General features: G+C 43.1%; 1 protein-coding gene across 2 annotated transcripts in view; it reads right to left on the bottom strand.

The window, feature by feature from the left end:
• The window catches only part of LOC127000222 (hemicentin-2-like), a 301496-nt gene extending 283168 nt beyond the window's left edge, over positions 1–18328 (bottom strand). The window contains exons 1-2 of one of the 2 annotated variants that reach the window (XM_050863645.1): positions 18196–18328; positions 13052–13179 (exon numbers count right to left, since the gene is read on the bottom strand). The gene's annotated coding sequence lies outside the window, so the exon portion shown is untranslated. Of the gene's footprint in view, positions 1–585; positions 719–13051; positions 13180–18195 lie in introns of those variants that run through there. The other variant, XM_050863644.1, reaches the window with a different exon arrangement.
• Positions 18329–20000: the final 1672 nt, after the last annotated feature.

Below are 20000 nucleotides of genomic sequence, written 5' to 3' on the forward strand. Positions count from 1 at the left end.
TTGGCGTGGCCCTCCCTCCCTGGCCAGCCCGGCGCGTTGGTCACCGTCCACTCGTCACAATCCCAGGAGCAGGAAGCGTGAAATTTGCAGATGAAAGCGCAAATCGTTCCGCCCCTCGTTCAGTTTTAAATGTGTTTTTAAGCGAGTTAAAGATTAATGTTTGGACTGGAATCGGAAGTTTGGTTTATCTGGAGACAAAATGGTGTGTGTGTGTGTCAGTGTGCCTGTGTGTGTGTGTGTGTGTGTGTGTGTGTGTGTGTGTGTGTGTGTGTGTGTGTGTGTGTGTGTGTGTGTGGGTGTCACAGCAGCACCTCACCGCTACCTGCAGCACCCGCATCACCTTCCTGCACCTGGTCAGCACGCCAGGTGTTCTTGTCTCAACAATGCACACTTTTTGCACAGCTTTTGACTTGCACATATTTTTCATCCGGCGAACGAATCCTTTTGCATTCACCTCTCAACGCAAAAAGCCGGTAACATTTACACACAAACTTTTAAAACATGTAGGAAACAAGTTACATCCCAGAAACAAAATTTACTACAACTACAAATGCACATTCACACCAATCACAGGTTGACACTCACTGAAGATATCTTTAAACAAGCAAGGGCGAGTCTGCTCTTATTTGTCGCCGCGCTCTTAGGGCTCAACAAACATCGAAATCCCCATTAAAGATTCGGCAACAGATAGCGCGTACGTCTACACGGCCCACCTGATATACACTGCCACGGATATTGCTCACTGCTTCGACCTGGCCTCACCTCGCGCGCCCAACGTGTCGCACGGCACCCGGCAGCGCCAGCCTCTCCCTCACACCGCGTCAGATGCCTTCACACCCTTATCTCAACCTTAAAATTCTCTATAGATTCCCTTGAATACAAAAGAAAACAATGGTATGAGTAATGAAAGATGGCGTGGTGAGTACGTAGAGATAAACGTGTCTGGCAGGGGAGGCGGCGGACAGGGTTAGGCCGCCGCACGCACAAACTCACACACTCAGTCCCCTCACCGCCTCCCGCCTGCAAAGATGATGCGTCCTGGGGCGCCTCCACGCACCCCTCCCTGCCACGCCTCCTCTAATGACTTCCTCCACCAGCTCACTGATTTCTTCATTACTTCCATGAATCCTTAACTTCGTACACGTCTTTTCGAGCCCAGGAGACTTGGTAACTTGACATTAGCACCAGAGCAACAACATCAGCAGCAGCAGAATAATTAAAAAGCAATAACATCCCAACCAGCACTACCAACACGAACACTAACACGACCATCACCCCCGCCGCCACCACCGCCATGACTACCATCACCACCACCACCACCAACAACAACAACAACAATCATTACATGGAAACTAGGAAGATTGCCTCGTCAACAAATTCTCGCCACAAAAAATAGCGAAATAACAAGAGATCATTACCTAAGCAGTAGCAGCAGCATAATACCACAATAAAACGCAAAAAACAAGTTACCAGATGAAGCCACAGCCGGGAATTTGTAATCAGCTTTCCTTGTCAACAGTATACCAACACACGAGTAGAGATAATAGCTTCTAACACTATACAATAAGTTCTAACAATATAACGAAACAACTAGATAAAATACAACAGAAAGAGAAACCACAGCATTAGATTAAATTATTTAGTAAGCTTCTCTTTTTCAATAATACAACAACAGACAAGTAGAGTTAATGCATTCTAACACTATAAAATAAGTTCTAACAATATAAAAAAGCAACAGAACAGACCAAAACACGAAGAAAGAGCAAACACAGAATCGGATAGAGCTACACGTTACTATCCTTCAACTCCCATCCTTCTTTTTCTCGTTTTCTCTTTTATTTCCCCGTTTTCTTCCTTCTCTCTCTTAATCGTCTCAAAATGTCCCTTTCCTGCTGTATATAGTAAGCTTGCCTTTTCAGTAATATCCCAACAGAAAAGAAAAAAATAATGCACTAGCTTGAAACAACACTAAAATCAGCTCTACCACCTTGCAACCAATGACTTTAATGTTCACTGGGAGGCACCCACACACACGCACACACGAAGAGAAAGCATTGTGTCCCTTCACCAGTATCTTCGGAAATACTACAATTAGTTTCCCAATCCTGCGGTCTCAGGCATATATATTCCAGCACGTGTTTCATTCCCCGTCCATAAAGGCAATGGTTCGCGCATAGTTTTATATCGTCTACCGCAGAGAATATTGTTGGCGGCTTTGTCAAGACAGGAGCCGACAGCAATATGTTTCCAATATGTTGGAACTTTACGAATACCAAAGAGAAGCGAACGTGAATATTCGGTTGGATGCGGTGGCGTACGGATACCAAATATAAAAATCGAAAAAAATACATACAAAACCGTGAACACTGCAATAGCGTAACCTCACTGGCTCTCACCCATCTAATACTTTTCATAGTCACTCTTTTCCTTTTTACTTTCATTTCCATTTTTTTTTTTAGCTCTTTCACTCGACAAATTGTAAAGAAAATGGAAGGTAATTGAACTCATGGTGGACTTCATTAATATCTACCTCAATGAATGTCAGATAAATGTCAAATAAATGTCTTGATAAATGTCTCAATAAATGTATGTCTCCTCTCGGTTCTCAAATCTATAGAAATAATGTTTGTTTTTGTATTGTATGTCTGTGTTTTATTCTCAATTCACCTGTGGAGTAAGCTCCCTCCCCCATTCTCTCTCTCTCTTCCACCATCCATTTTGACTCTTTTTACTGCCATTTATTTCCCACTCAACACACACACACACACACACTCGACTATATAATTCACAATAGAACAAGAAAAATACTGAAAGCAATTATTAATGTTCCAACACTAGAATAACACTCACGTTTCAGCTAAGTTTACAGCTGGAGTTTTATCACCATTATATTCCCGGAAAAGAAGGTTGGGGGAGAAAAAGAGAAATATATTCAACATACTTACGAAATCCCACAGGAGAGAGGCTGAGAAAATTCATAACAGGTGTGTGTGTGTGTGTGTGTGTGTGTGTGTGTGTGTGTGTGTGTGTTCAAGAGCACCTGTTAAGCTTGTCTAGCTCCTCAAAAATGCTAACCTTCTGCTCCCATCAGTTTCATCCTCATATTTAGCGATTATTAATCCACTCCAGGACATACGACCTTTCACAGCGTTTTCTACCTCTCTGTCTGACGTTAGGGTACACCGTCCTGCTCTGGCAAATGCTCATATTCTTTATCTCTTTCTATCCGATGTTAGTGTATACCATCCTGCTCCGGCAAATGCGCTAATCCTCCACCTCTCTCTTACTTCATTTTACTTTATTCTGTTAAATGCTAAAGTTTTTCATCTCTGTCTAATGTTACTGTACATAATTTTTAACACCATAAGAATCCAATAAAAAGGGTATCAGGACACCTCTCCTCCCGAGATGGATTCTTTTTAGGAGCAGCGAGTAGCGGGCTTTTTTCATATTATTGTTTCCTTTTTTTGCGTGTGCCCTTGAGCTGTCTCCTTTGTTGTAAAAAAAAAAAAAAAAAAAAAACGCAAACATCGCACCTTTAAAGTACAGTAAAATAGAGTCAATAGAAGAGAGTTCAACTTCGGGTGTCTTGATATTCCTCCGTCAAACCCTCTAATTTCATCTCATCACCTAATTTTCTGTCCTGACGTCTTTCATAATTACAGCTGCCACTATTACTAACCATCATTAGGGTATCCTCAATATTTGTCTGTTCCCTAATCCACGACGCTCGCTTCCTGCCTCTCCATGCTATACCAGGAATTGTTCTCGTTTTTTTCTCTCAGTACGCGCCTTTAGCTTTCTTTGAATCTTTTGTGAGGCGCCAAGTTTATGAACCGTATGTTAGGAATGGAGGATAGTGGTTTTTCTTTTTATTCTTCTTTCTCCTATTCCTCCTGTTCTCCTCCTCCTCCTCCTCCTCCTCCTTCTTCTCCACCTCATTTTCCTACTGTTCCTTTTCTCAAGCTTGCAGCATAAAAAGAACAAGAAAAATAAGGAAAACTATGAAGCAATGGCAAAGGAAACTAACTGAGGAGCAACATGGGATAGAATCACAAAGAAATACTAATACAACTATTACCAAAACAACAGCAACTTCTACTATTACTACTACTCCTCCTATTGCAAATAATAACAATAACAACAATAACAATAAGGACGCCAAAACTATTAAATAAAACAATAACAACGCCCCACGTAAAACACATCCACACGCTGCACAAGAACTAAACACATATTCCTCGCAGTCACGTCATATTCCTGCGTCACGTTTTCTTCATTTAATCTGGACGAAAATAACCGTCTGGGAAATGGGTTCGGAATCGGCACAGAAGTTCGACAATTATAGGTTATTACGACTATACTCCGGAGTGTTGAGAGGCGGTGGGCGCGCGGGGAGGCGGCAAACAGGGCGGCGAGCAGACAAACAGACAGAGAGCAGAGAGGCAGACAGTAAGACAGGCAGACAGCATCACACACACACACACACACACACACACACACACACACACACACACACACACACACACACACCAGAGAGAGAGAGAGAGAGAGAGAGAGAGAGAGAGAGAGAGAGAGAGAGAGAGAGAGAGAGAGAGAGAGAGAGAGAGAGAGAGAGAGAGAGAGAGAGAGAGAGAGAGAGAGAGAGAGAGAGAGAGAGAGAGAGAGAGAGAGAGACTATAAAGTTGCAAGTCATCCTTTGTATTTCATATAAGGCAAGGCTGTGAGGGTCCATCTCAACTTTCTTCATTTGCCTCTCTCTCTCTCTCTCTCTCTCTCTCTCTCTCTCTCTCTCTCTCTCTCTCTCTCTCTCTCTCTCTCTCTCTCTCTCTCTCTCTCTCTCTTCGGTTGTAGGTAAGCTACTTGAGAGCATAATTAGAGACAAAATTGTGAGTTACCTTGAAAGCCACTCATTAATTGGGGACTCACAACATGGCTTCCGAAACAAAAGATCCTGCCTATCAAATCTATTAACCTTTTATAACGACCTCTTCACTGTTTATGACGTAACCAAATCACTGGACGTAGTCTATCTTGATTTCCAGAAAGCGTTTGATAAAGTCCCGCATCATAAATTACTTTACAAATTAAAGCAAATAGGTATTGACGGTCAGGTAAACCAATGGATCGCGAATTGGTTGACCAACAGACAACAACGAGTAGTGATTGACGGATTTAACTCAGAGTGGGCGCCGGTCACTAGTGGCGTCCCTCAGGGCTCGGTTCTTGGCCCAGTGCTCTTCATTATTTACATCAACGACGTGGATGTTGGACTCAATAACCGCATTAGTAAATTTGCAGACGACACAAAGATTGGTAACTCGGTTCTCACTGACGAAGACAGGCAAAGCCTCCAAGAGGATTTGCACAAAATTTCAGCTTGGTCGGATAGATGGGAGATGCCCTTTAACGTAGACAAGTGCCAGGTCCTTCAAGTTGGAACGAGGAATAAGAAGTTCGAATACGAAATGCGCGGCGTTAAACTTGGGGGTCAAAATCGCGTCAATCCTCAAATTCTCACAGCAATGCATCGATGCAGCAAATAAAGCGAACAGAATGTTGGGCTTCATTAAAAGAAACTTTTTATTTAAGAATAAAGATGTGATACTCCCGCTCTACAACAGTTTAGTCAGACCCCACTTGGAATATGCGGTACAGTTTTGGTCTGCCCACCATGCAAAGGATATTGCTAAATTAGAAGGTGTTCAGCGTCGGGCAACGAAAATTATCCCTTCCTTGCGCAGCAAATCCTACGAAGAAAGGCTTTCTACCCTTAACATGTTCTCTCTTGAGAAACGTCGCCTCCGAGGAAAACTGATCGAATGTTTTAAAATACTTAATGGTTTCACGAATGTAGACAGATCAAAATTGTTTATGATCGATGACACTTTGCGCACGAGGAACAATGGCGTAAAACTCAGATGTAGACAAGTAAATTCAGACTGCACCAAATTTTTCTTCACCAACGATGTAGTGCGAGAATGGAATAAGCTCCCATCATCAGTGGTCCAGTGTAACACGATTGACTCCTTCAAAAATAAGCTCGACCGTCACTTCCTTCAACTTAATATCAACTAGAGTAGAAATGCAACGTTTTGGAGTCTTCTGATTAATGTAAAATCACTTAGGTTTAAGGACAGACCACCAAGTCTGGACCATGGGGTCTGTGTGGTCTGATTTTCTATGTAAATCTATGTAAAATCTCTCTCTCTCTCTCTCTCTCTCTCTCTCTCTCTCTCAATTTATCTTTTCTGGTGAAGGTGCCATGCTATTCAATTATCCTTGAGAGAGAGAGAGAGAGAGAGAGAGAGAGAGAGAGAGAGAGAGAGAGAGAGAGAGAGAGAGAGAGAGAGAGAGAGAGAGAGAGAGAGAGAGAGAGAGAGAGAGAGAGAGAGAGAGAGAGAGAGAGAGAGAGAGAGAGAGAGAGAGAGAGAGAGAGAGAGAGAGAGAGAGAGAGAGAGAGAGCCAGAGAGAGAGAGAGAGAGAGAGAGAGAGAGAGAGAGAGAGAGAGAGAGAGAGAGAGAGAGAGAGAGCGCAACTCACGAGTCGGCGGCAGGAGCAATTTCATATTCTTTTCAGCTTGAATATTCACAGTGTAATTCCAATAATTCCAGTTAACCCTTATTTGCCGCAAACTTCAACGATATTATGAGAGAGAGAGAGAGAGAGAGAGAGAGAGAGAGAGAGAGAGAGAGAGAGAGAGAGAGAGAGAGAGAGAGAGAGAGAGAGAGAGAGAGAGAGAGAGAGAGAGAGAGAGAGAGAGAGAGAGAGAGAGAGAGATAGAAATATACGTTGAAGAAGATGACGACGAGGACACAGAGAAATATAGATAGATCGACAGATACGTAGATACATATATTAATAGACATATAGACAGAGCGAAAAAAAAAAAAGGATGAAATAAGAGGCAAGACAGATATATAAGCGTAGGAGGAAAACCAAGAGGAAACAGATAGATAGATATACAGACAGACAGAAAGATAGATAGATAGAGAGATACACTTATGTCGCATCGGAGCCTCTTTATTAAATCCCCCCAAATTACCTGAAAACAGAGATCTCAGATGACCTACTTTATGGAAATTTGCATGGCTATCATTAAGTCTTGGCCACTGTGAGAGAGAGAGAGAGAGAGAGAGAGAGAGAGAGAGAGAGAGAGAGAGAGAGAGAGAGAGAGAGAGAGAGAGAGAGAGAGAGAGAGAGAGAGAGAGAGAGAGAGAGAGAGAGAGAGAGAGAGAGAGAGAGAGAGAGAGAGAGAGAGAGATAAAGACAGACAGACAGACAGACAGACAAACCGACACAGACACACAAAATGGTTATATAAAAAGTAAAGATATAAGAGACAGCAAATAAAAAAATACAAGTTACTAAGAAGGTCACGAGGAGAAGAAAAAGGACAACTTACAAATCGAAATAGGAAAGGAGGTAGATGAGGAAGAGGAGGAGGAGGAGAAATCTGAGGAGAGGAAGAAGTGAAGGAGGAGGAGAAATGCACAGGAGTGGGAGGAAGAGAGGACGAGACGAAGGATAAAGGTGTTAAGCGAGATTGGATAGGGATTGAGGAGGAGGAAGGAACAAGCAGACCCGAAGAAGCAAGAGAAAGAAAAACCTCGCACTGAAGATTATAAACGAAAGAAACGCATGGGAGATGAAGATGATAGGGAATTGGGAGTACTGGAAAGGTTATAAATGGAATGAGAGAGAGAGAGAGAGAGAGAGAGAGAGAGAGAGAGAGAGAGAGAGAGAGAGAGAGAGAGAGAGAGAGAGAGAGAGAGAGAGAGAGAGAGAGAGAGAGAGAGAGAGAGAGAGAGAGAGAGAGAGAGAGAGAGAGACAGACAAATATGGAGACAGACACAGACAAGCCAAGGCGGACAGGTTACCAGTGAGACTGAGCTTTGGAATCACGGAGACAATGCGTGGGAAGGAGAAGGAAGAGGAGGAAGAGGAGGAAGGGAAAACGGAGGAGAAGGAGGGGGAAGGAAAAGCGAAGACGGAGGCGGAGGAGGATATGGAAGAACAGAATCACATCTACCCACACCGCCATCAGTGCCACTCTATCACTATAAAAAAGACAGTAGTAGTAGTAGTAGTAATAGCGGTAGTAGTAGTAGTAGCAGTAGTAGTAGCAGCCGTAATCGAAGTAGTAGTAGTAATTAGTCAGAACCGGGGCCAGCCTACCTAACCCAGCCCAGGCCAAGCAAGGAACTCCTGTACAAGATTTAATTAATTCCGCGCGATGCCGGGCCGTCCACTGCACAGGAACAACGGGACCAGCACACACACGGCGACCCGGGGATATTCAGGGAATGTTGCCGGAGCCGCGTCAGCCGCAGCCCCGGGGATGGAGACGGATGCCGACAGCCGGGGCGCGAACGGTGGACAATCACGGGAAACTTTGGGCGACGAGAGCACGAGGAGAACATTGTTACGGGCTCGGGAGTTTTGCGGCACCCGAGACCTTTAGCGAAGCGACAGGGTAGAGGAAAGGAGGTGAAGGAAAGGAAGCAGAGGAAGGATTAGAGGGAGAGTGAGACATGCGACTAGGAGGGGAAAAGGAGTATAAAGGGAGACAGACAAAATTAGAAACGAAGGGAACGGAGCAAGGGAGAGGTGGGAGGGAAAGGAAAAAAGGAATCTGTAGGGAAAGAAAGGAAAGATTAGAAACGGAGGGAATGGAGGAGGATTAAAACCATGGAGGGAAAAGTACGGAAATGGGATAAAAAAAAATATATAAAGGGGGAGAGAGAGGGAAGATCAGAGACATAGGGAGAAAAGAGAGAGAGAGAGAGAGAGAGAGAGAGAGAGAGAGAGAGAGAGAGAGAGAGAGAGAGAGAGAGAGAGAGAGAGAGAGAGAGAGAGAGAGAGAGAGAGAGAGAGAGAGAGAGAGAGAGAGAGAGAGAGAGAGTACTACAAGAGACAGGAATGAAGGCCTAGAGATACCGAGGGGAAGAGGGAGGTGAGAGAAAAAGAGAAAAATTGAGACATGGACCTATTGGGGGAGGGCAGTGCATAGGAAGGGAGAGGGAAGAAGGATTAAAGAAAGGAGGGAGAGGTGAAAGGGAGAGGGAAAAGGTAGTAAGGAGACAGGAAGGGAGGATTAGATAGAGAGAAACGAGAAAGGGAGAGAAAAAAGTAAAAATTGGAGACATGGATCTATTGAGGGGTGACAAAGTGAAGGAAGAAGAAAAAGAAGAAGAAAAAGAAGAAAGGTAGTACAGAAGACAGAGGAAATAACTAAAACACCAGGGAAACGTAGAGGGTGAGAGGAGGAAGAAAGAATTGGAAACATGAATGGTGAAATAAAGTGTTGAAGGAGGCAAGAAGAATCGAAGAAGGGAAGAAGGAAGGAATGACTGGTGACAAGGAGAATGAAGTGACAATATGGGGAGGAGGAGGGAGAGAAAGAGGAAGGAGGAGGAGGTAGTAGCGTTAAAGGAATGAGAACAGAGAAGATTGGAGAAGGATATAAGAGGGAAGGAAGGTATTAAAAACTAGGAGACAGGCAAAACAAAGAAGGACGGAAGACAAGGAGAAGCAGATGAGAAAAGGGGGAAAAGGAAATACTGGGTCGAGGGAAAAGTGGGGGAAGGGAAAGGAATGGAAAAGAAAAAAAACGAGGAACAGAAGGGATAGAAGGGACGAGGGAAGGAATGCTGGGAAGGTGGAAAGGAGGAAGAATAGGACACACGGAAAGAGAGGAAGAAGAGAAGAGGAAAAAGGATGGAAGGAAATAAAGTTCACGTAATGCTGGAGAAGAGAGAAAGAAAGAAAATCGAAGAATGGAGAGATGAACGTAAGAAAGGATTAGGAAATAGAAGAACAGAGAGAAAACTGAAATAGCAGAGAAAATAATAAATTCGGTGATAAAAATAAGTGACAGGATATCAGGAAGGGTGAAGGAACGTAGTAAAAGGGGAAGAGAAATACAGAGCGCGCAACAGGAGGGAAAATTGAGAGAACAGATAATAGTGGAAGGAGGAAGGAAACAGCGAAAAGGGGAAGGGCGATTGATGGATTGAAGGTGAGAGAAGAAAATGGAAGCGAAGGTGAGGCTTTTTTTTTTACGTCTTCGCCTGTAGCGCCGGTAGGCTTTCTTCAGGGGCCTGGTGGTCGGCGAAGTTCGTCATGGCGCAGGCAATTTTTATAGTGGCGCCAATAATATAATATAGAGGCTGCTATAATCAGACCACTCTTGAACGATTGAAATATGATGACGAGAAATGAAAGATGGTGTTAGGATAAAGAGGTAGCCGGGAGTAGGACAATAATATTAGGAGATAAATGATGGAAGGAGGAACATAACACAAGGCTGAAAAAATTATGCGACTCTTGAAAGATAGAAAGATAGACAGAAAAAGAAAGGTGGTGTTAAGTTAAAGAGAGCCGGGAAAAAAAGAAGATTAGAAGAAAAAGGAAGAAGGACAGACTTATATCAATATCAATCAGAAACAACACCCACTACACGACAAACATAATCTAACACAAACTAGTTCAAAGCACCGCAATACAGAAACATCCACAACACATGATCATCGAAATCCATCTTAACTAGCATAACATAATTAATCATCGCGCAACTGAATCATAACTAAAATTAAAAAATAGAAGACCATGCAACACAATATTATCTAAGAACACAAAACACTCACAATCTTCGGTACTTCCTCCCGTTTCCCTAATTAACCCTTCCTTCCTTCCTTCCTTCCTTCCTTCTTTACACTGATCGATTCCGCAACGCTGCCGCTTCTTTTTCCTTCCTTCACACAACACAAAACCAATCAACACACACCCAATCTAACCTTCCTCCACCCATTGCCTCGTTAACCCTTCCTTTCTTCCTCCCTTCCTTTCTTTCTTCCTCCTTTACATAATGATCAATTACCGAACGCAACACAAGCCCATCCAACACACACACATTATCTTCGCTCTATACACTCATTCCTTCCTTAACGCTTCCTTCCTTCCTTCCTTCCTCCTTTCAAACGTCGATCGATTTCCCAACGCTGACGCCTCTCTTCTTAATGGCTTGATAATTCCACGCGCGGGACGATTGGCGGGTCATTTGTCTCCCTAGCCGCCGCCTGCTTAACGGCCCCCTAGAGAGAGAGAGAGGTCGCCTAAAGGTCAGTCGGTGATCCGTTTCGCTCGCTGGTTGACGGCTCGCTTGTTGGTATTCTACTGGCCGTCTCCTCTTCCGGTCGACAATTAAATTTTTCGATACGCAGTTCACCGCTCTGATTCTCCTGTTACTGCGTGTTTCCGTGCGTGCGTGCCTTGCTACGTGTGTGTGTGTGTGTGTGTGTGTGTGTGTGTGTGTGTAGTTTTTTACATTTATAAATTTCATGACTCGTATGTTTCTGCCTCCAGTCCAACATGTTCTCGTTCTCGTCTCTCGTCTCTCGTTTCTCGTTTCTCTCTCTCTCTCTCTCTCTCTCTCTCTCTCTCTATCTATCTAATACTAGGAGCCTAAGTTAACAGAAGTAAGAAATAATGATCTTACAAAATTCAAGATCCATTCAATTAGAGAGCATCAAAAATACATCCTTTCCAGTGAGGTCGTTAGGGAGATAATCAGCTTTATATACAGTACAATGCTAGGTGGGCGTTCAGGAATAGCATTTTATCGGATCAGTTCCTCTAAGGACATCCAGGAAGACAAAATTAGGGACTCAATACCCTCGCCGTTTGACTTATTTCTTTTGTGATATTCAATGGTAAGGTTTTATGGAGGTGGATTCCTGTGATTGTGGTATAAACAGACATGTTATTCTCCATATCAGTGAACATGTCAGTCTACGAGTATGTATCTATCTGTCTATCTATCTATCTACCTCTCTATCCATCTGTCTGTCTATCTATTTACGTGTCTATCCAATTATCTCCATAAATATTTACATGTCTATAGTCGACAAGACTTCCAATTTGTAATGTAATAAGATTCTCTCTCTCTCTCTCTCTCTCAGTACATCTTACTATTTCATCTCTTTTCCTGTTATCTCTATTTTCCTTCTTTTTCTAATTATACTTCCAACTCGATTTTTTTCGCTTGTTTCTTCCGTCTTTCTCATCCTAGTTCTCTCTCTCTCTCTCTCTCTCTCTACGAAGAAGGAGTCTCGCGCCGTGAACTAACGACTCAATTACTCCGAAGACTCACGCACCGCCGGAGACTAAATCCTTGGCCTCGTTACCTGTCCCTACTTCATCGCGCCGCCGGGATCGCCCTCGGGTAAGTTACGTGGGTCGATAAGTTCATAAGTTCGCAGGTACCTTATATAAATGGGTTGTCTTTGGTTTTCATATGCGACTCTATCTTCGGGAACACTTGAATATATTCCTACGTTCTTTTTTTTACGTGTGATAATGGTGGTAGTTGATATTGTGTTAGTAAAAGGTAAGTAAAGTTCGGGGCACACGCTACAGATGCGCGTGGCCGCTGTGCTCATCTCCGTCACCCATTACCCCGGGACACAGGGCCAGTGTGACATCCGGGTTCCCACAGTTTGCCGTCACCAGGTTTCCCCAGGTATCCATCTATTGCCCAGCCTCGAAAGGGAGTGTAAACTTATCTGACGCGGTCTTTTCAAAACTTTTTTAAATTCGTCCTTCAACTCTAAGCTCCAACTTGCAGATTAAGCTCTTAGCGATCGTCCATTGTAGCGATCTTCCCTTGAGCCTTTAACCTTTAAACTCCGAGTTCGCAAGTTGCTGGAGGGCTGCAGATAATAGTGGGTAATACGGGGAGAGGAAAAAGGGGAAAAATGGAAAAAAAATCAACAAGAGTGGCTGAGGGGAAGATGTAGTGTGTGAGAGGAAGGTGCGGGGTGCGTGATGAGTTTTAGGAGGAATGTAAGTGTTGGGGTTGTGGAGAGCATCATGCTGTGTGGGGGGAGTGGTAGCGGGAATAGCAGCAGCAACAACAATCACAACAACGACAAAAACAACCACAATAATAATAATAATAATAATAATAATAATAATAATAATAATAATAATAATAATAATAATAATAATAATAAGGGTATACTATATTCTAACTACACTTAACACTCACCCTCTTCATCGGCCAGGTCAAAACCTCTTCTGTTCTCCGATAGGCTGGACAGGTAGACAGACAGGTAGGCGCCAGGTGGGGGCAAAGGTACGAACAGTCCGCCGAGTCCTTCTTAACGGCACCGACTTCTGCAATCATAATCATTCATCGTCTTAAGACACTTAGAATAGTATTGTTAGACGCTTCTGCCCTTCACATCAACTATTTACAAAGACAGAAAAGGAGATTAATCGTGTTTTCAGGAGTGTTTTTCCACGTTCACGGTACAGAAGGAGGGTCAAACTACCACCTAGGTCATACAACTACTCCTGAAAGTGTCCAGAACGCCTACGAAAGCCTTGTCAAACGTGTGTGCTAAGGCGCCGAAGTGTTTAAGAATAGGGCCCTCAATACCTTCAAAATCCTCTCGTGGCAAATTACTCGCGTTTCTCTATTTCTTATTAATTACTTTGATTCGTTTCTTGTATTCCCTCTGTCATGTCAGTGCATTTTGTATGATAGTTTCGCGCCGTTACGAGCTGCATCCACTCCTCCTGTTACTCAAGATCGACACGCTGACATATTCTAGGTCTACGTAAGGTATTCGAGTGTTGCATTCACTTATCCTTACACTGAACATCGATGAATACTTATACTTGAGAGGAAAAGCGTGTTAGTGTGATGCATGTGTTTGCGTTGATGACCCCAGTTGATGTACCGTATAACTACATGTACCACACAACGCTAGTCTCCTTACCTAGCAATTATTTACTTATATAGGAGAAACACTCAACGGGCCTTTTTCTTATAATTTTACCCTTGAACTGCTTCCTTCACTGTAAAAAAATAGGTATTCATCGTTTGCTGGTAATGCATAACACATTCATCACCATAGCCTTCCCATGCACTGAACTACACAACCCTAAGTCTCCATATATCATTATTCTAACATATCTCTCCACCACACGCAACTGCATTATAACTACATTGTCCCTATAGCCTTTCCATGTACTACACAACTATAATATCCTTACCTCATCATCATTGCTGCCTATTTCTCCCTCACAGGTCACTACAATATGTCATTCATCACCATATCCTTTACATATATCACGCAAACTCTGGTCTTTTTACCCCACCATATTTTTTTATTCTCTCTCTCTCTCTCTCTCTCTCTCTCTCTCTCTCTCTCTCTCTCTCTCTCTCTCTCTCTCTCTCTCTCTCTCTCTCTCTCTCTCTCTCTCTCTCACACGCCGCTACAGTATAACCACCTCATCCCCATAGCCTCTTCATGAGTCACACATCTTTTTTAGTCGTCTTAACTCATCCTTAATATAACCTCCTTCTCCATCGTACGCTGCTACTGTAACGGTCCGAATGTGAGTGAACGAGAATGTGAGTAAGTCAGTGAGTAACTGAGTGAGTAAGTGTAAGCGAGTGCATGAATGAACGAGAGAATGCGAGTAAGTCGGTGAGTGACAGAGTGAGTAAGTGTGAGCGAGTGGGAGCGTGAATGAGTGAGAGTGAATGAGTGAAAGAGTGAATGGGTGGCTGAGGAATGTAAGTGCGTAAAAGGTTATAAGATAACACGGCGAGCAAATGAGTAATTATCGTGAACGAGAGTTACTGAAATCCCTCATCTCAAAGCCTCGAACCCCTCCAAGAAACCAATAACTAATTAGTCAGGTAGGTAGGGTTTGATTGTAATGCCGAGAGGGAGTCACGTGAAGAAGGGGGAGGAGCTTAGCGAGGAGCAGAGGCGAGAAGGCGAGGGCAAGGAGACCCACGGGTCAGTGAGGAGACAAGCACCACTGCAGCAAGAGACAAGCTTGAGAGAAGTGAGGAGACAAGCACCCCTACAGCAATGCACAAGCTTGAGAGACTCGAGGAGACGAACACCCCAACAGCAAGGAAAGGCAGTGAGAAAACACCGAGAAGCGGGCTGGTCAGAGAGGTGTCCATCTCTCCACTCAGCCCCCGACCTACACACCACCCACGGCCTGCAGTGTGAGGCGGGTTAGTCAGGAGACGAGCAGCAGGAAGCAAAGAAAGGCAGCGAGTTGGAGTTGAGAGAGGTGTCCATCTCTCCACTCAGACCCCCCGAAAAACCACCCACGGCCTGCGGTGTGAGACGGATTACAGGATGGGAACTTGTATGGCGGGGTAACCTGCCCCTCGACTGCCCTGGGGGCCGAAATACCACTGCCCAAGCTGCTCCCTACATCAAAGGGCGCCCGCCTCTTCACACCACCCGAGCCGCTCCATCTCCACATCAAGCGGCGCCAGTCTGTCCATCACCAGGACCGCCCATTCCCATCGTGGACGTCCCTTGCCGAGCCTTACACTCACGCCAGCTCCTGCTTCTCCGCATCCAGCAACTATAGCTAAGCATTCTGTGTATTCCCCAAATCTCCCTTGTGCCGGTAGCTAGCTAGCTAGCTAGCTAGCTAGAGTAGAGGCCCACAGCCTGTCCGTCATTCATTTTTTATATTTTTATTAGTACTCGCCTTTGCAAAAGGAAACTAAATACATATTTATATACAACATTACAGTGAGTGTTATCATTTGGAGCCTGTTTTGCTGCTCATTTGAGATTACTGAACCCTTACCCCCCCCATAGTACATTATCACCATCCAGTTTCTTAATGCTGTTTCACAAGTGGTTCCCACGGAAATCCTCCCACCTTCCATACTTAATCACAAGTAACGCCCTTCTGGTCACGAACCTCTGAAAGAGTGTTCACTTGTCCTGAGGCCTTACCATCCGGGACCAGCGCTCGACGACTACCACGCTACCACATACCATCACGACCATAGTGGTCGTCAAAAAGGGATGTAGATTTATTTTTTTCCACGCTACACTACCATCTAAGTACTTCATTACCTAGGCTTACAATAAATCTATCTGCATTAAAAAGCTCTACAGTTTATTACTTTCACTATGTTCTATACGCGTGTTGTCTTAATTCATCACAAAAACATTTACAACGCTCGCCGCTACAGCCTCTCTACTTAATCACTATCACTAAATTGCAAACTGTTACAACCGCTACACTATAGGCTATCTATAAAGAACATATCGGTGTTTTCTCTAACTCATCGCTATCGCCTAGCATTTTTACCACTATGCTACTGCCTCCTTACCTATGACTGCATTTTCTTCACGGTCCGTTACAACATTCCTATTTCATCAGCATCGCCCATCTTCCCATTGTGAACATCTATGGTATGTTTACTGCATCACTGTAGTCTACTATTCCTTACTTTACACATTTCCTAATGAAAATACACCTAAATAAGAAAAAAAAAAACTACTGCAGCCATCAATAAGATTAAAACGATATTTTTTATTTTCCAAACTAAAATAAATTAGGAGACCGGGGACTATTTTTATTAGGTTTGGTGCCTCTCGACAGACATAAATTGTAACACTAATTATTCATTAATTTATGCAAAGTAATTTCTGTTGATTTTCTTAGTTAATTATATTGTGACTTTTATAATTGAATTCATGAAATAGTATTGCAATACTTCCACGGATCGAGGCTAAAATATGTAAATTACGTGTAAACAAACTCAAGTAGAACATAAATTAGTAAGTAAACAAATATAATACCCTGTTGAGTTAACGAAAGTTTGCAGAGTATCGTCCGTACTAACTGACTCAGTTCTGCTACTTGATACATGAAGTACACACGTAATCAACATGAAAGCACTAAACATTGTGATACCTTCCACTGATCAACAACAACACAAACATGAACGGCCTTGACCCCACCGTGTGTGTGTGTGTGTGTGAGAAATTCAGAAACGGTGGCAATCTTCTTCCTGCGTCCCTTTCAGACCTCCCCTTACGGATATAACGACCGTTTAAGTGTAGGTACTGTACATATATTCTTGGTAATAACTTCGCACTATTGAAAGGAGTCACCCTGGTATTAGTGAGTTCGATTGAAAAAAGTTTTGTTCAGCTTCACGTGAATACAGCTGTCCTCGAACGTTACATCTGCAACTAAAAAAAATCATAATAAACCTCTAATACTTCAACGAACATTTATATAAGGTAGGTTGCAGTGCCACCTTTAGATTATCGTACTTAGCATATAATATTTGTCAGTTTGACACGAAACTTTCGCGTCCACACCAATAAAAACGATAATCAGTCATACTTATTGTTAAACCCGTTAATTATTGAGGCTTTACTGCGAGTGGGGAGGATAATCGACGTTATTCAAGCTGATTTGATTATCGTACTTTGAAATAATTATCGCACATCTAGGGACGCTGCCACAGGTGCTGCCCTCATGTGGCTGCAGCGGCACTCACGGCAACCACACGGATTTCAAAACCAAACATGGCGCGGAATTGACTGTGCTAGTGTACGCAGACGGATAGTGGGACAGGGGTTGTTCTACCTGTGATTCAATGCGGTGTGGCGAGAAACTGGTTGATAAGGCTTTGAACAGGCAAAAAGAAGACAACGTAAGAAGTGAGCCAATAATAAATAATTCAAGACACCACGACTACCTAACAATTAACAATAGGTGGCGGTTTAGTAACTCTCAGATCTAGCAAAAATATCGACCCCCCCAAAAAAAATTTGTGGGATGGCTTGATACGCCCTGAACAAACCGTGGGGAGATGCAGAGAAAACATTGCTAAAAAAAAAACTTGCTAACACTAACAGCATTGTTACTCGACAACCTTGCTAAACTCGGGATTCAGAAACGAGGCATAGCAGCGTTGTTAAGACCTTGCTATGACGGAAAAGCAACTGATTGGCGGGGAGTCAACATCCAATCACAGTGAGTTTTACAGCGAGCTGCGCCAATCACAAGGCTGTCTCGTCCCAGCTGTGTTTACATTGTCTCGCCCTCGGAGGAAGAATACAAGGAAAGGGTGTGATTAAGTGATGAGGCTCCGAAGAAAAGCAAATATCACAACCCATCGAGCTAACATTACTAAACTTCAGGTACCCCGATTAAGTGCTAACGTTATGATGGTTTGATAACGTTTAAAACAAGCAAGAAGAATATATCCTAGGAATAGGAACCAATATTTAAGTGTGTGATTGTTTGATAACGTATGTACAGAAAAACAAATATAACGTAACCCAGGGACAGGATTGCTATTATTACGTAACTACAGACTCCTCGAATACTCACTGTTAACGATGTGACGGTCTGTCTCTCCCGATAGCCTGCTGGAGGGGAGATGACAATGGATTAACTTTACACTTCCTGAACAGTCGCCAAACCCCTCCTCCATCAGGTGAACCTCCACCTTGTCACTGCTCAGGCCTGCCACACGTCACGCCTCAACTAAGGTATTTATTTATCTCCTATTTCATTTTTGCAGCTGTCCAGTGTTATCTGACTTTCTTATATATGTATTAGTATTGTGTTCTTATGATATTCTTTTTGTATAAACTTAGGAGCATGTGTAATTATTGTCATATGGAGTCGTTGGTTAGGGAGTCGATGGAGCGGTTGGCAACCCTGTTCCACCTGCACGAGATCTAGAAGACTCCGTAGCGCCAGTGCCAGATTATCGTACTCAGAATATCGTCCTTTCCGGTTTCTGACCTTAACTATTACGAAAAACATCAGGAGTTAACGACTTTAACGGTAACAATGACTGAATCTCGTTAGTGTGGCCCAGGAGACAGTTTTTGGGTCGGAAATCGGTATATATAAGAGGCAGAGTAGGAAAATCTGGCAACGTTTCCCGGGTGTCGGTGCTTCTGCCCTCATGCTCCTACGCTTACTATTATGTTACCTCCCGATTTCCTTCGTGCTTGTGACTCCTAAAGCATGAACGAATAACCTGAAGTGTAGCCATGACTCTTGAACCAATGTATATGTGATAGATAATGGTGACTCGCCCTTCGCTAGCCTCCCTGTACTCGTTTACACACTCGTTGATATTTTGTGGTTTACTAGTTAAGGCGTGAAAGTCCTTGTTTAACGGTGATCATTGTTAGCTAAAGGTTTGCTGATGGTTATATAGAGAGGCAAAAGTGTCGTAGTTGCTGTTTATATCTATTACTCGTAGCTAGAGTCAACATTTCCTTGTTAAATATTAATCATTGCTGGGTAAGGTTCCGCTGATGGTTATAAATGAAAGCAGAAATGTCGTAGTTAATTGTTTATATCTATTACTCGTAGCTAGAGTCAACATTTCCTTGTTAAATAGTAATCATTGTAGGCTAAGATTCCCCTGATAGTTATAAATAGAACCAGAAATATCGTAGTTAATTATTTATATATATTACACATAGCTAGAATCATTTCCTTATTAAATAGTGATCATTGCTAGGTAAGGTTCAGCTGATGGTTATAAATAGAAACAGAAATGGCGCAGTTATTGTTTATACGTATCTCACACACACACACACACACAGACACTACCGCAGGGTGACGATATTAGCTCAACAAACATATAAATGTGCTCTCGTTACCGTAAATTACTTGCCGTCTACGGAAACTGCAGGCAATAGTAGTGAACAGATGACTGCCTATGAAGTGAACGGAAGGGAGGGAAGGGGAGGGAAGGGAGATACATAATACGAAAATGAAGGTGAAGGACAATTGAGAGTAGTTACGGAGAATAGGGAAGAAGTTATGGAGGAAAGGAGAGAGGAGAGAAAATAAACGAAAATAAAGGTGGAAGAAAAGAAGTTGAGAATAAAGAGGTAAGAAGCAGTGAGAAATAGAGTTAGGAAGTGAACGAAAGGGGAAGAGGAAGGGAGGAATAAGAGAATAAACGAAAATATAGATTGAAGAAAAGAAGTTGAGAGGAAAGAGAGGTTAACAGTCGTGAGATATAAAGTTATGAAGTGAACGAAAGGGGAAGGGAAGGGAGAAAATAATGAGCGTAAGTAAAGTGGGTAGAAGATATATTAGGGGTAGAAATTAAGGAGAACGGAGAGAGAAAAAAGTTAAAGAATATAATAGAGAGAGAGAGAGAG

This window comes from Eriocheir sinensis, chromosome 18 (assembly GCF_024679095.1).
Source record: "Eriocheir sinensis breed Jianghai 21 chromosome 18, ASM2467909v1, whole genome shotgun sequence".
Classification (NCBI taxonomy): domain Eukaryota; kingdom Metazoa; phylum Arthropoda; class Malacostraca; order Decapoda; family Varunidae; genus Eriocheir; species Eriocheir sinensis.